Genomic DNA, 14,941 nt, shown 5'->3' with positions numbered 1-14,941 from the left:
GCCCCCCCCACACAATTTTTCTGCAGACCTCATAAATGGTAGGTTGATGTAGTTTAAGCATTGATGTGGATGAAAAGTTTGGATATTGAGAGTGAAAACCTGAAAATATAGGAAAACAGCATTTTTCCCACATGGTGCCTTTCCTTTGGGCAGGCAATTTGAGAAATGTTGGTAAAATTAGATTATACCCACTTCATTTCTTCGAGATGCTCTAACAAGCATGTGTATATGTAGTTGGGTCTTCTTCAACTCTAAAAATCCAGGCTGTATCACAACTAGCCGTGATTGGGAATCCCATAGTGCGGCGCACAATTGGCCCAGCGTCGTCCAGGTTTGGCCGGTGCAGGCCGTCATTATAAATAAGAATCTGTTCTTAACTGACTTGCCTAGTTACATTTGTGTTCCTTTTGTCCAGGTGGGAAAGGGCTGTGTGGAGTGCACTAGAGATTGCATCATCTGTGGATCTATTGGGGCGGTATTCAAATTGGAGTGGGTCTAGGATTTCTGGGAAAATGGTGTTGATGTGAGCCATGACCAGCCTTTCAAGGCACTTCATGGCTACAGACGTGAGTGCTACGGTTCGGTAGTCATTTAGGCAGATTACCTTAGTGTTCTTGGGCACAAGCACTATGGTGGTCTGCTTGAAACATTTTGGTATTACAGACTCAGACAGGGAGACGTTGAAAATGTCAGTGAAGACACTTGCCTGTTGGTCAGCGTATGCTCACAGTACACTTCCTGGTAATCCGTCTGGCCCTGCAAACTTGTGAATGTCGATCTGTTTAAAGGTCTTACGCCCATATACAATATTCAAATGAATATGAAGATGCCCATTAATATTAAATGACAATAATAATAAAGGTTTTTGAATAGTTTCAACAATACAGGATTAAATATGTATATGTTAACTTATTTAATCAATGTTTATATTTTTCCTTAAGGTTGATATTGATGTTGTCTGCCCAGGCTCTGAAGAAATACACTTTGTTCCAGGTCCAGGATCCACAAACCCAAAACCTTATACGAGCAGTACTACTTTATTTTAATCCGTTATTTTACCAAGTAAGTTGACTGAGAACACTTTCTCATTTGCAGCAACGACCTGCAATAGTTACAGGGGAGAGGGATGAATGAGCCAATTGTAAACTGGGGGTTATTAGGTGACGGTTTGAGGGCCAGATTGGGAATTTAGCCAGGACACCAGGGTTAACACCTCTACTCTTACGATAAGTGCCATGGGATCTTTAATGACCTCAGAGAGTCAGGACACCTGTTTAACATCCCTTCCGAAAGACAGCACCCTACACAGGACAGTGTCCCCAATCACTGCCATGGGGCATTGGGACATTTAAAAAAAAAAAATTAGACCAGAGGAAAGACTGCCTCCTACTGGCCCTCCAACACCACTTCCAGCAGCATCTGGTCTCCCATCCAGGAACTGACCAGGACTAACCCTGCTTAGCCTCAGAAACAAGCCAGCAGTGGTATGCAGGGTGGTATGCTGAGGAAACAACAAAAGACAGAGCTATTACTTCTTATCCAAGTTTCATCAATTGCAGTTTATTTAGAGCATAATAGCTATGGAGAGGGTTTACTTCTATACCATCCAGTCTGAGGGGACTATCATGGTGAGCAGAGTGGTGTAGACCTACCTTCTAGTCTGAGGGGACTAACATGGTGAACAGGGTGGTGTAGACCTACCTTCCAGTCTGAGGGGACTAACATGGTGAACAGGGTGGTGTAGACCTACCATCCAGTCTGAGGGGACTAACATGGTGAACAGGGTGGTGTAGACCTACCTTCCAGTCTGAGGGGACTAACATGGTGAACAGGGTGGTGTAGACCTACCTTCCAGTCTGAGGGGACTAACATGGTGAACAGGGTGGTGTAAACCTACCTTCCAGTCTGAGGGGACTATCATGGTGAGCAGAGTGGTATAGACCTACCTTCCAGTCTGAGGGGACTAACATGGTGAACAGGGTGGTGTAGACCTACCTTCCAGTCTGAGGAGACTAACAGGGTGGTGTAGACCCACCTTCCAGTCTGAGGGGACTAACATAGTGAACAGGGTGGTGTAGACCTACCTTCCAGTCTGAGGGGACTAACATGGTGAACAGGGTGGTGTAAACCTACCTTCTAGTCTGAGGGGACTATCATGGTGAGTAGGCAGTGTTGGGAGTAGTTCAACAACTAATTTAATTACATTTTGCAGTAGTAGGTACAGTAGTTGAACTAAATTAAAATCTTGGAAGTGTTTTCGGTAATTCATTATTTATTTTGCCATGTAGCAGTGTAGCTAACTACTGGAACTACACACAACTTTTTTTTTTACAGAAATCAAACATGGGTGAAGTAGGCAATCATTTCCTTTCTTTTTCAGCATCAGACCTGTATAATTTTCACTTTAAATGTTTGTTTGTTTTGTTTAATAGGACAAATTGCAGTGAACAATATTTTTCTTAAGGGTTGCTTTAGTGTAGCTTAAAATCTTCCAGTGTGAAGTAATAGCTCGGTAAACTACATTTTCAGAGTAGCTACCCCAACACTGAAAAGGATAAGTGAACATGTAATGAAATCAAAGTTTATTTGTCACGTGCGCTGAATACAACAGGTGTTTCACCTTACAGTGAAATGCTTACTTACAGGCTCTAACCAATAGTGCAAAAAAGGTATTAGGTGAACAATAGGTAGGTAAAGAAATAAAACAACAGTAAAAAGACAGGCTATATACAGTAGCGAGGCTACATACAGACACATTAGTCAGGCTGATTGAGGTAGTATGTACATGTAGATATGTGCTTTGTCTTGTCCAGGTCGCAGTTGCGAATGAGAACCTTGTTCTCAACTAGCCTACCTGGTTAAATAAAGGTGAAATAAAATGAAAGATTGGACGGCGGTACATTCATACTGCGAACAGCCCGTTCCATCTGATCCCAAAGATGCTCTTTTCGGATTGACCAGCAACAATGTTCAGATGTGCTGTGGCGTTCAATCGTTGCTCAGTTTGTATAAAGGGACTTATCTTGTGCCAGGAAAATATTCCCCACACCAATACACCACTGTGACCAGCATGCACTGTTGACACCAGGCATTATGGGTCCATGGACTCATGCTGCTAGTGTCCAACCCTGACTCTGCCATCAGCATGGCGCAGCAGGAACCGGGATCCTTTGCACCAGGCAATGTTTTTCCACTCCTCAATTGTCCAGTGTTGGTGATGGCGTTCCAACTGGAGTCTCTTCTCTTTGTTTTTAGCTGATATGAGTGGAACCCGGTGTGGTCGTTTGTTCCAATACCCCATCCGTGACAAGGATCTATTTTTTTTTTAATTGAATATCTGAAACATACAATATACTTGCAGTGAAGCTGCTCAACAACTACATCATATCAATCATCCAACAGACTCATTTAGAGGGACACACAGAAGCATCCAGGGTCAATGCCCTGCTCAAGGGCACGTTGACATATCTCCCACCAGGCCAAAAAACGTAAACCCGAACCCTCCAAGTTCCCCAATAGCTGGACAACTAAAAGCATAACAGCAATGCCAACTGTATATGTTTGTGTGCATGTCTGGCGCTATTACATGTATGTGTGTGTTCTTGTATGCGTTTATTTGAATGAGAGGGAGTGCGTGTGTGCACAAACACCTGCACGCTATCAGCCTCAGGCAAACTGGCATTGACTGTAAAAACACTGCCTCTCAGTGTTTATTTATTTTTATTTTACCTTTTATTTAACTAGGCAAGTCCGTTAAGAACAAATTCTTATTTTCAATGTTGACCTACCGGGAGCAGTGGGTTTAACTGCCTGTTCAGGGCCAAATGACAGATTTGTACACTGTAAGCTCAGGGATTTGTACTTGCAACCTTTCGGTTACTAGTCCAACGCTCTAACCACTAGGCTACCCTGCTGCCCCAGTGTCATTCAAACATGCTTTTTAATATGTTTTATTTTTACTTTATTTTGTACTTTTATCTTTGACCATCATTCTATTTCTCGCACAGCAACTCCACTCCCACTTGTCTCCAATTCCACATCCCAACCCTCAGCCCATCCCACTTATCTCTGCTGGCCACCCTCTTCAGATTTCTATGCAACATATATCTTTCAACTATGCTGTGATGTTTAACGTACAATTTCAATCTATCTTATCGAATAGAATCCAGAATGCGAGTTGAAGATAAATACTTTTACTAAGAGTATTAGTATATTAGTAAATGACTGACCCGGGCTCTCCAGATCTCCTAACAGTACCATTTCTAGGGTCAATTTTAGATCAATGCTATGCATTTTCAGTCATTCCTGAACCTGAGACCAGAAACAGGCTACCTGAGGGCAATTCCAAAATAAATGGTCAATTGATTCTCACAACAAAATCTGCAGAGCTTCAATGATTTTATGCCCCAAATATTCAACATTTTGTTGGTGGCAAGAATTCTACATAATAATGTTAGCTAAAAATCACGAAAGCTTGCGTTATATCAACTCATACACCCTGTACCATGGAATCGGTACATAAAAATCTCTTCCCAACTATTTTGCAATCTGTATGGCGCAGTTATCAACATCCTGGTCCTCCAAATTAAACTGGTATACTTTCCTATTTATGCTATTTTTATTCCTCCACCAGTTTTGATCCTTTATATTGTGGAAACAGACCAGTTCCCTGACCCCTCATTTTTCGGGTAATGCTGTAATAAATTGGTTGTACTCATGGATTGAGCAGCCCTTCCTGTACAATTATAATAACTCTGTGAAGGACACAACTCTACCATTCCAATTTACAATATCGTTTAAGAACAAATACCCTTTTCAAACATCTTTCCCATAAATACAGGTATTTTATCAACCAGCACATTTGAGTTCAGCCATAATATTTGTATCTTTTCAGGGGGATGAAATTGAAATTGTGGCCAGCTCTAAAATGTTTGAATAAGTAGAGGTTTAGTGGTTTTATATTTAATAACCTCAACCCACCAAATTTATATGCATTATATAGATGGGCACGCTTTGTTTTGTCTGGTTTAGCGTCCCAAATAAAGCAAAATATTTTTTGCTCATATGATTTAAAAAACGAATCATCAGGAGTAGGCAGCACCATAAGTAAGTGAGTAAACTGAGATATGATTAAGGAGTTAATCAGGGCAATTGTTCCATAAATAGACCTCTCCATGGTTGCAGGATCTATTTCTATTGAAATTAATTGTGGAGAGCTTATTTATGTCTTTTGGGATATGAATACCAAGTATGTCTACTTCACCATCAGCCCACTTTATATGTAAACTGCAGGGTAATGTAAAAGTTATATTTTTTTTAAAGAACCAATACGTAATTTTTAATCTTATCATAATTAGGTTTTAGTCCAGAGAGTACAGAAAAGTTATCTAGTTCTTTAATGAGACATTGCAGGGATCTAGCTTGCAGACATAATATAAAACTTGTCATCGGCATACATGGACACTGTTTGTTTTTAAACCTTGGATTTCTAATCCTCTAATGTTATTGGATCTGATTTTAATAGCTAGCATTTCGGTGGCCATAACGAATAGATATGGTGACAGCGGACAGCCTTGTTTAACTCCTCTTGACAATTCAAAACTCTGAGAAGTAGCTGTTACTTACTATTTTACACCTGGTGTTGCTATACATTATTTTGACCCGTTTTATAAGAGAATCACTGAAATTGAAAAAATCCAGGCATTTATAAATCAAATCCAGTCTTACTTTATCAAAGTCCTTTTCAAAAGCCAATACCAGGCCTGGCTTCTTAGATGTTTCATGATGTTCTATTATTTCTAGTAGTTATAGTATATTATCCCCATTGTATCGTCCATGTAAAAAAACCTGTCTGATCAGGATGAACAATACCTGTTAAAAACCTTTTTAATTCTGAGTGCTATGCATTTTGCTAGTATTTTTGCATCACAACATTGAAGTGTAAGGGGCCTCCAGTTTTTTAGATGTACTGGGTCTTTATATATGCTGTCTGGATCTTGTTTTTAATAAGATAAATCAGACATTCCTGTTTAGTACCTGACAGACTACCATTTCTATAGGAGTAGTTAAACCAATCTAACAATGGAGCTTTTAGTATATCAAAAAAGGCTTGATATACCTCTACCGGTATGCCATCAAGCCCTGGGGTTTTTCCAGACTGAAAAGATTTAATAGCCTCAAAGTTCTTCCTCTAATTTGGTTTTCTCACTGATCTTTTCTGTACATTTGTTAATTTTCTATTTTGTATATTATTTGGAAAGAATAACTTACCATAATCTTCATTCAGTGGGAGAGGATGGGATGGAAAAGAACATCTTCCTAAAATAATTAGCTTCCTCTTAAAATATCATTCGGAGTAACGAGTTTCTGCAAATCATTTTTGTTGGTGTTTCTATATTGGAGATTCAGGAAGAATCTTGTGCATTTTTCTCTATATTCCATCCAGTTTGCTTTATTTTTGTAATAGATTACATTAGATCGTTCTTGAATAAGTTCCTCAGGTTCTTTTTTTTCCCTCTAACTTATTTTGTATCTCTGTAGTATTGTTTTTATTGCTGTCTACTTGCACTATTAGTTCATGGATTTCCCTTGTTAGTCTTGTCTCTTTAGCCAGAAACGGCTTCTTAAAATTATTATTGATGAATATTGAATTGAATAACCTCTGAAGGTACCCCAAACAATAAGGGGATTTGCTGAACCTATATTATACTGGAAAAACTCAGTTATAAATGATTTTGTCTTAGTTAAAAATAAGTTGTCCTCCAGTAAACTTTGATTAAATTTCCAATATCCCGTCCACGTGGAAAATCTAAGTTATGTGAATGCCAATTAGATCATGATCCGATCGCATTCTGTCTCCTATTAAAACGTTTTGATGCAAGAGAGATAAGAAAGTAGTCAAGATAACTAGCTTGATTAGGTCTCATCCATGTATATCTCACTAGGTTGGGATTTTTTAGTCTCCAAATATCCAGTGTTTCTAATGTGTCCATAATATTTGTGATTTCCTTCAGGGCACGGTGATGATAGTTTGTCGACCTTTACGGTCCATTGAGATACTTAACACTGTGTTATAGTCTCCTACCATAATGATTTGATCATTTGTCGCCTGTAAGTTCAATAAATTGATTTAAATGTTTTCAAAGAAGTATGGATCATCCTTATTTGGACCACATAGATTAATGAGCCAAATCTATTTTTCGTCCACTTTCATGTTCAAAAAGATCCACCTTCCTCGTTCCTTACTATTTGCACATTCAGATCGACATTTTTGTTCATTAATATCATCACACCTTTTGAGTTCCTTTAAGGATGTAGAGTGAATTTCCTGTAAACAGTATATGTTATATTCCTTTGGCCATAATTAGTGCTTGTAAGGTTACTGCCATCAGAGGTATTGTGACGGTCAACATTAGAGCTTTCAAATGTCTGATATTTAGAATTCCAGAAATAGGTTCTAGCAATATTTGTTTTATTCCCTTGCCTGTTTGCCTGTGAGCCAATGCCACAGATGTTAGAAAATTGAGACAAGATATTGTGTGTAGTAAATCTGAGTGGGTTGATGTGTATGATATTGGATGTGATTTAGTGAGTGTGTGTACAATATCTGTATAAGAGTAAGACTATAATGTGTGATGTCCAAATAAATAATAACTCGGCCAATTTGCATGGTTGATTGTCTGTGTGTAACATGTAGTGTGTACAGCCTTAATAGTCATGATGATAATTGTAATCCATATCGTATCACTGTCATAGTTGCGTCATAATTACCTTTAACATCATTGAAAAACACATCCCAGCATTTCCATAGCAATTGACTTTTCACGTGATCTTGAGAGACCTTGCATTACTCTAGAGACGGCTTCACTACAGTATAAATGTGTTCCATACAATACGTTATTATTCCCCAATGCATCTATTCTGATATCTTCCCCATGCTTGTTGTAAACGTATATAAACTTGTAGACAAACAAGAAATATATTAAATTATAAAACAGTTTGACAATGGAGTGAGTGGAAAGAGAGAAAGGGAGAGTGAGAAGAGTGAGATCGTGTGTATGTATAAGTCCGTATGTGTAAGTGAGCATGTAAATGAGTACCTGTGTGTTCATATCCACTTCATAGTGTTCAGATAATTTTACATTTCCCATACTTTCTTTTTTTTCGTAACCTAAAGTCCCTATAGAATTTAGTACAGCTATGGACAGCTATTCAGAGACAGCTCCATAAGACCATCTATAAAGAGTTTGTCCACAATGAGAAAGGCACGCTTAACCTTCTCCCTCTATTGCCGTTGTACTGGATACAGTCTCTTATGACGTTCGTTTATCTCCCTTGGAAATTGGTCATTGAGGCTGAATTTGTTCCCTTTTTAAGCTCCTTTCCCCTGCTTTTGATCAGCTCCTTTTGATGGTAGTGTTCAAATTTTGCGAGGATTGGTCAGGGACCCTTAGTCTTGTCTCTCCAACTCCATGAATTCTCTGATCGTGCCCTCTGGATTATTGGAGGCGTCCTCAGGAATCCCAGAAAAAAATGGATTTTCACGCATGCTACAACATTTGTATGTCTAGTAGCGCCTCCTTCATCACCCTGTTTTCCCTGGGTAGACAATCCATGTTGGAATCGTGGACTTTTACCTTGGCTGTGAGTGCCTTGCTCTCTCCTTTAACCTCTCTGTGCACGGAACCCGCTAGCTGGCTGAAATTCCACAACATACGGTGATCGCTACATAAATAGTCATAATAAACATTCATGAAAATACAAGTGTCTCACATGTATCGAAAGCCTAGAATCTTGCTAATCCAACTGCGTTGTCAGATTTAAAAAAGGATTTACTGTGAAAGAATACGATGCGATTATCTGAGCATAGAGCCCAATAAAAAAAAATGTTTTAACCAGCACAGGCGTAACATAATCACAAACTGCATTAAAATAAATTGTTTACCTTTGATGATCTTCATCTGTTTGCAATTCCAATGCTCGTTGTTACACAATGAATGATCTTTTGTTTGATAAAATCCGTTTTTATAGCCTAACACGAAACATTTTGTGAACCGCTTGTTGTGAATTCCGTCTCATTCCATTTTCGACAACACATTCCAGGTAAATTACCCACACAGAACATGACTTTTCCAGTCATGTTTGGTTTCACTGCAATCAACTGGTTTGTTTAACACAATCAAACGTCAAAACTGTTCGCTGCTCTGGCCCCCCAATGGTGGAACAAACTCCCTCACGACGCCAGGACAGCGGAGTCAATCACCACCTTCCGGAGACACCTGAAACCCCACCTCTTTCAGGAATACCTAGGATAGGATAAAGTAATCCTTCTCACCCCTCCCCCCTTAAAAGATTTAGATGCACTATTGTAAAGTGGCTGTTCCACTGGATGTCTTAAGGTGAACGCACCAATTTGTAAGTCGCTCTGGATAAGAGCGTCTGCTAAATGACTTAAATGTAAATGTAATGTAAATGTTAAAGGGACTATGCATATATGATGAACAGAGAGTACCAGTAGCGTGAAAGAGGGGTTGGTGGGTGGTGCGTGGCGGGACACAATTCAGATAGCCCGGTTAGCCAATGTGCAGGAGCACTGGTTGGCCGGGACAAATGAGGTAGTATGTACATGAATGTATAGTTAAAGTGACTATGCATATATGATAAACAGAGAGTAGCAGCAGCGTAAAAGAGGGGTCGGGGGGGCACACACTGAAAAATAGTCCGTGTAGCCATTTGATTACATCTATGTTGTTGTGTTTCTGCTGGAGGGGGACCCAGACCCACCTGGCCAGCAGGCTGCTGTCTGATAGTTGAGCTGCAGGTTGACTATAGTATGGAGTAGACCTGGGTTCAAATACTATTTGAAATCTTTAAGTAATTTTTGCTTTTGCGTACCTGGAGTGCCAGATGGGTAGAGTTTGCACTCTTGAGATTATTCTTTTGGTTTCATTCTTCCAGAGGAGCTCAATCAAGCCCAGATATTAGTATTTCAAATAGTTTTTGAACCCGGTTATGGGACCCACCTTGCCAGCAGGCTGCTGTCATAGAACCTGGGCTGCAGGCTGACTATGGTGTGTAGCAGCTGCTGGGTCTGGTTCTGCAGTATCACCATTTCTGCCCTGCTGTTGATGCCAATAACTTCCGCCATGTCCTTGTCCTGCATGTTCTCTATGTAGGCTCTACACTGGGACCAGCTAGCATTGAAGAAAATATAATGTAATGGTCTCAATGTAGACACAAAGAATAACATACAAATACAGTTTTGCTTGAGGTTATTTTAAAGTATTGTCTGTAATATTTCATTATGTGACATACAGTGCCAGTCAAAGGTTTGGACACGCCTGCTCATGCAAAGGCTTTTCGTTATTTTTTTCTATTTAAATTATATTCTAAATTGTAGAATAATAATGAAGACATCAAAACTATGAAATAACACATGGAATCATGTAGGAACCAAAGAAGTTTGAAACAAATCAAAATATATTTGACATTTTAGATTCTTCAAAGTAGTCACCATTTACCTTGATGACAGCTTTGCACACTATTGGCCTTCTCTCTACCAGCTTCACCTGGAATGCTTTTCCAACCGTCTTGAAGGAGTTCCCACATATGCTGAGCACTTGATGGCTGCTTTTCCTTTACTGTACGGTCCAACTCATCCCAAACCATCTCAATTGGGTTGAGGTTGGGTGATTGTGGAGGCCAGGTCCATTAATCTCCTTCTTGGTCAAATAGCCCTTACATAGCCTGGAGGTGTGTTGGGTCATTGTCCTGTTGAATAACAAATGATAGTCCCACTAAATGCAAACCAGATGGGATTTTGTATCACTGCAGAATGCTGTGGTAGCCATGCTGATTAATTGTGCCTTGAATTCAAAATAAATCATGCACAGTGTCACCAGCAAGGCAACCCACACCATCACACCTCCTCCTCCATGCTTCACGGTGGGAACCACACATGCGGAGATAATCCGTTCACCTACTTTGCGTCACACAAAGACACGGCGGTTGGAACCAAAAATGTCAAATTTTGACTCATCAGACCAAAGGACAGATTTCTACCGGTCTAATGTCCATTCCTCGTGTTTCTTGGCACAATCAAGTCTCTTCTTCTTATTGGTGTCCCATAGTAGTGGTTTCTTTGCTGCAATTCGACCATGAAGGCCTAATTCACGCAGTCTCCTCTGAACAGTTGATGTTGAGATGTGTCTGTTCCTTGAACTCTGTGTAGCATTTATTTGGGCTGCAATTTCTGAGGCTGGTAACTCTAATGAACTTATCCTCTACTCAGAGGTAACTCTGGGTCTTCCTTTCCTGTGGCGGTCCTCATGAGAGCCAGTTTCATCATAGCACTTGATGGTTTTTCTGACTGCACTTGAAGAAACTTTCAAAGTTCTTGAAATGTTCAATATTGACTGACCTTCATGTCTTAAAGTAATGATAGTCTGTCATTTCTCTTTGCTTATTTGAGCTGTTCTTGCCATAATATGGATTTAGCCCTATTTGGTAAATCTGGACCATTTTCTGTATACCACCCCTACCTTGTCAACACAACTGATTGGCTCAAACGCATTAAGAAGGAAATAAATTCCACAAATGAACTTTTAACAAGGCACACCTGTCAATTGAAATGCAATTCAGGTGACTACCTCATGAGACAACGGCAATAGTGTGCAAAGCTGTCATCAAGGCCAAAGGGTGGTTACTTTGAAGAATCTCAAATATAAAATGTATTTAGATTTGTTTAACACTTTTTTGGGGGTTACTACATGATTCCATATGACATCACAATTATCCTATTGGTTGTTGTATCAATGTGTTAAAGAAGCAGAGGCTTCTTCCAGGCTGGGCTGCATTTTATCTTACAGAAGCTCCTCTGTCACCTCTCCACTGGGACTCATGGTGTGAAGGAGGCTCCACCGCTATCTACAGGACAGGAAGTGAAGTTGCTGTATTATTAACCGAGGCTCTCCAGCTATCTTCAGGAACAGAATCATTAGCAATGGATTTGTAATAACAATAGATATTGTTGTGTTCTGTGTAGAATCCCAAGAAGAGACAAAGCCCCTCAGACGATGGCAATTTGACTGGTTCACTCATGGGTACACCATACAAATAAAATCCCTAACTATACTGTGTGCACAAAACATTAGGGACATGTCTTTCCATGACACAGACTATCCAGGTGAAAGCTATGATCCTTTATTGATGTCACTTGTTAAATCCACTTCCATCAGTGTAGAGGAAGGGGAGGAGACAGGGTAAAGAAATATGTTTAAGCCTTGAGACAACTAAGACATTGTGTATGTGTGCCATTCAGAGCGTGAAGGGGCAAGAGAAAATATTTATGTGCCTTTGAACGGGATATGGTAGTAGGTGCAAGGCGCACCAGTTAGAGTGTGTCAAGAACTGCAACACTGCTGGGTTTTTCATGCTCAAGAGTTTCCCATGTGTATCAAGAATGGTCCACCACACAATGGATGTCCAGCCAACCTGACACAACTGTGGAAAGCATTGGAGTCAACATGGGCCAGCATCGCTGTGGAACGCTTTTGACACCTTGTAGAGTCTGTGCCCCAACGAATTGAGGCTGTTCTGAGGGCAAAATGGGGTGCAACTCAATATTAGGGAGTTGTTCCTAATGTTTTGTGCACTCAGTGTATACTTCTATAGGTGGTTCGCCCTCTAATGGTGAGCTGTGGGACTGAAGACCTTGATGGCTCTGCAGGATGGAGGCAGGGAACACTGGGTCTGGTTTAGCGTACAGCCACAGACAGAAATGAGGGTCCAGGTATGAGCCATTTCATTTCAACCTGAGGAGGGCATCCATCTACAGCTGGGTCCTGTGTGCTGCCGGCACCTGAGAGGACCACACCTCGAGGTAATCTCACAGGACCCTCTTGTGCTTCGACATGGTTTCAACAAACATACTACATCATTAGTTGTCTCACACGGCATTAGCCATTGACATAAATATTATATTAACTCATAAAACATGCAAATATAAAAGTTCAAAACAGTGCGGCGCACCAATAAGTTTTGTTGTCCACTCAGAGCTTGACCACGGTTTGCAGTCTAGGCACAAAGCAAGCAGCCAGGTGGCAGGTCTGCGGGAAGAGCCAGCGGCCCTTGAGGACCTGGGCCTTGTAGATGAGCTACTCTGCCCTTAGGACCCAGAGACACCATGTCCAGGTGCAGCTGCTGCCCCTCGGCTCCTGGGCCAGACATACCAGGTGGGAGGCTGGGTCCGTGCCTAGACGAGGAAAATAAGGACACTACACCACAGTCTCGATGAATTGCAAAGGTGTAAAATAACCTTTAAGTGTCCCTGTGCCCATCCCAAGTCCTACTAGTGGGAGAGAGGGTAAGAAAAACAGCCTTACTCCAAGGTTATTGCACACAATTAATCCAGTATTAGATATTGATAGTGACAGTGTGACTGCCTCAAATCAATAGTTGGAAACTGTTGAACCCCCCCCCCCCCAACTGTTTATGAAGGCAAAAGGCATGCTTAGGTGAAGAATTAAGCATGTTTATGTTCACTTGCCTTATTTCTGAAATGAGCACCTTAAGCTGGAACTGCTTTCTCTAACAGAGGAAAAACTTTATTTAAATCAGCTGTGGAATTCTACAATTTTACAACACAAAATAAAACAAATTGTTTACATAAACAAAATGTTACCCACAGTCAACAGAGAGCACATTTATCAAAGTGTGTGTGTGCACGCGAATGTGTTTGTACAGATGTAGGATCGTAATTTGACCACTCCGGAAATGTAAACTTGTAGCGCATTTGAGTTTTAAAAAGGCTTCTAAAGTTTGTAGTTTACACCGAAATTTCAGACTTAATTTGCCTTAATGAGAAATGTATCAACCCCGACAAAAATGTCCATTAATTATAATCCATATAGTAATTCACATTTCCTGTTGCCGCAGGATTGTTTCTTGCATCATCATCATCTCTTCTTCCACATCAATCAAGCTTGAAGCCCCCTGAACGACACATCTTGGTAAAGGAGTCAATGTACCCAGTAAAGGTGCTAGGGACTAGGTAGTAGAGCCTCCTCATCTCCTGCAGGTACTGAGCAGCCATCTGTGGTGAATATCCACACACAGTCTGGCTACCTTGTTCTGAAGGACCTGGGAGCTTATAAACAATTTCAGAAATTGGGTTATCAGCAGGTGATCCAGATTCTGGACGTAATCTTCATATCTAGTTTGAGTTTATTTCATGTACACATTTGCAGCTAGAAGTTGAATTACTGAATTTATTTAACCTTTATTTAACCAGATAAGTCCATTGAGAACCAATTCTCATTTACAATAATGACCTCGCCAAGAGGCATAACTTTGCAGCAGTTGGCAACTGAAAACTGGAATGAATGACGGAATGACCAGTGTGATATCTACCAGAGTGCAGGTTGCTGAGGAGTGAGCTGAGGTAGAGGGGGGACTTGCCTACTTGTAAATAAATTGGTCCCAGTGGGTCTGGCGTCAGGGTGACAGTTGACCCAGGGTTCAAAGGACACAGAGATGAGTGTTGAAGGGGGCACTGGTAACAAAGCAGATGGCAGTGTGGTAAATTACGTGTAGTTTATTAAGAGAGGTTTGGCGGGCACGCCTGTAAACTACTTCGCCATAGTCCAGAATTGGCAGGATGCTCATTTTTTACAAAGGTGTGCTTGGCAGATTGGGTGCATGTTTTGTTGCGGTAGAGGAAAACAATTCTGGATTTAACTTTAGACTGAAGGTGGGTGATGTGGGTATGCAATGAGAGTGATCATTCCAGCCATATACCAAGGTGTGTCGACATACTCTAGCTCTGACCCCTTCAGGGTGAGAATGTTAGGAGGGCAGGCAGGTTGAGATAGGTTCCGGTTGAAGAGCATACATTTAGTTTTTTGGTATTGAGAAGGCATGCTGGATGTTGTTAAAGCTATGT

This window comes from Oncorhynchus nerka, linkage group LG18 (assembly GCF_034236695.1).
Source record: "Oncorhynchus nerka isolate Pitt River linkage group LG18, Oner_Uvic_2.0, whole genome shotgun sequence".
Lineage (NCBI taxonomy): Eukaryota > Metazoa > Chordata > Actinopteri > Salmoniformes > Salmonidae > Oncorhynchus > Oncorhynchus nerka.
Note: the sequence above shows the minus strand (reverse complement) of the source record.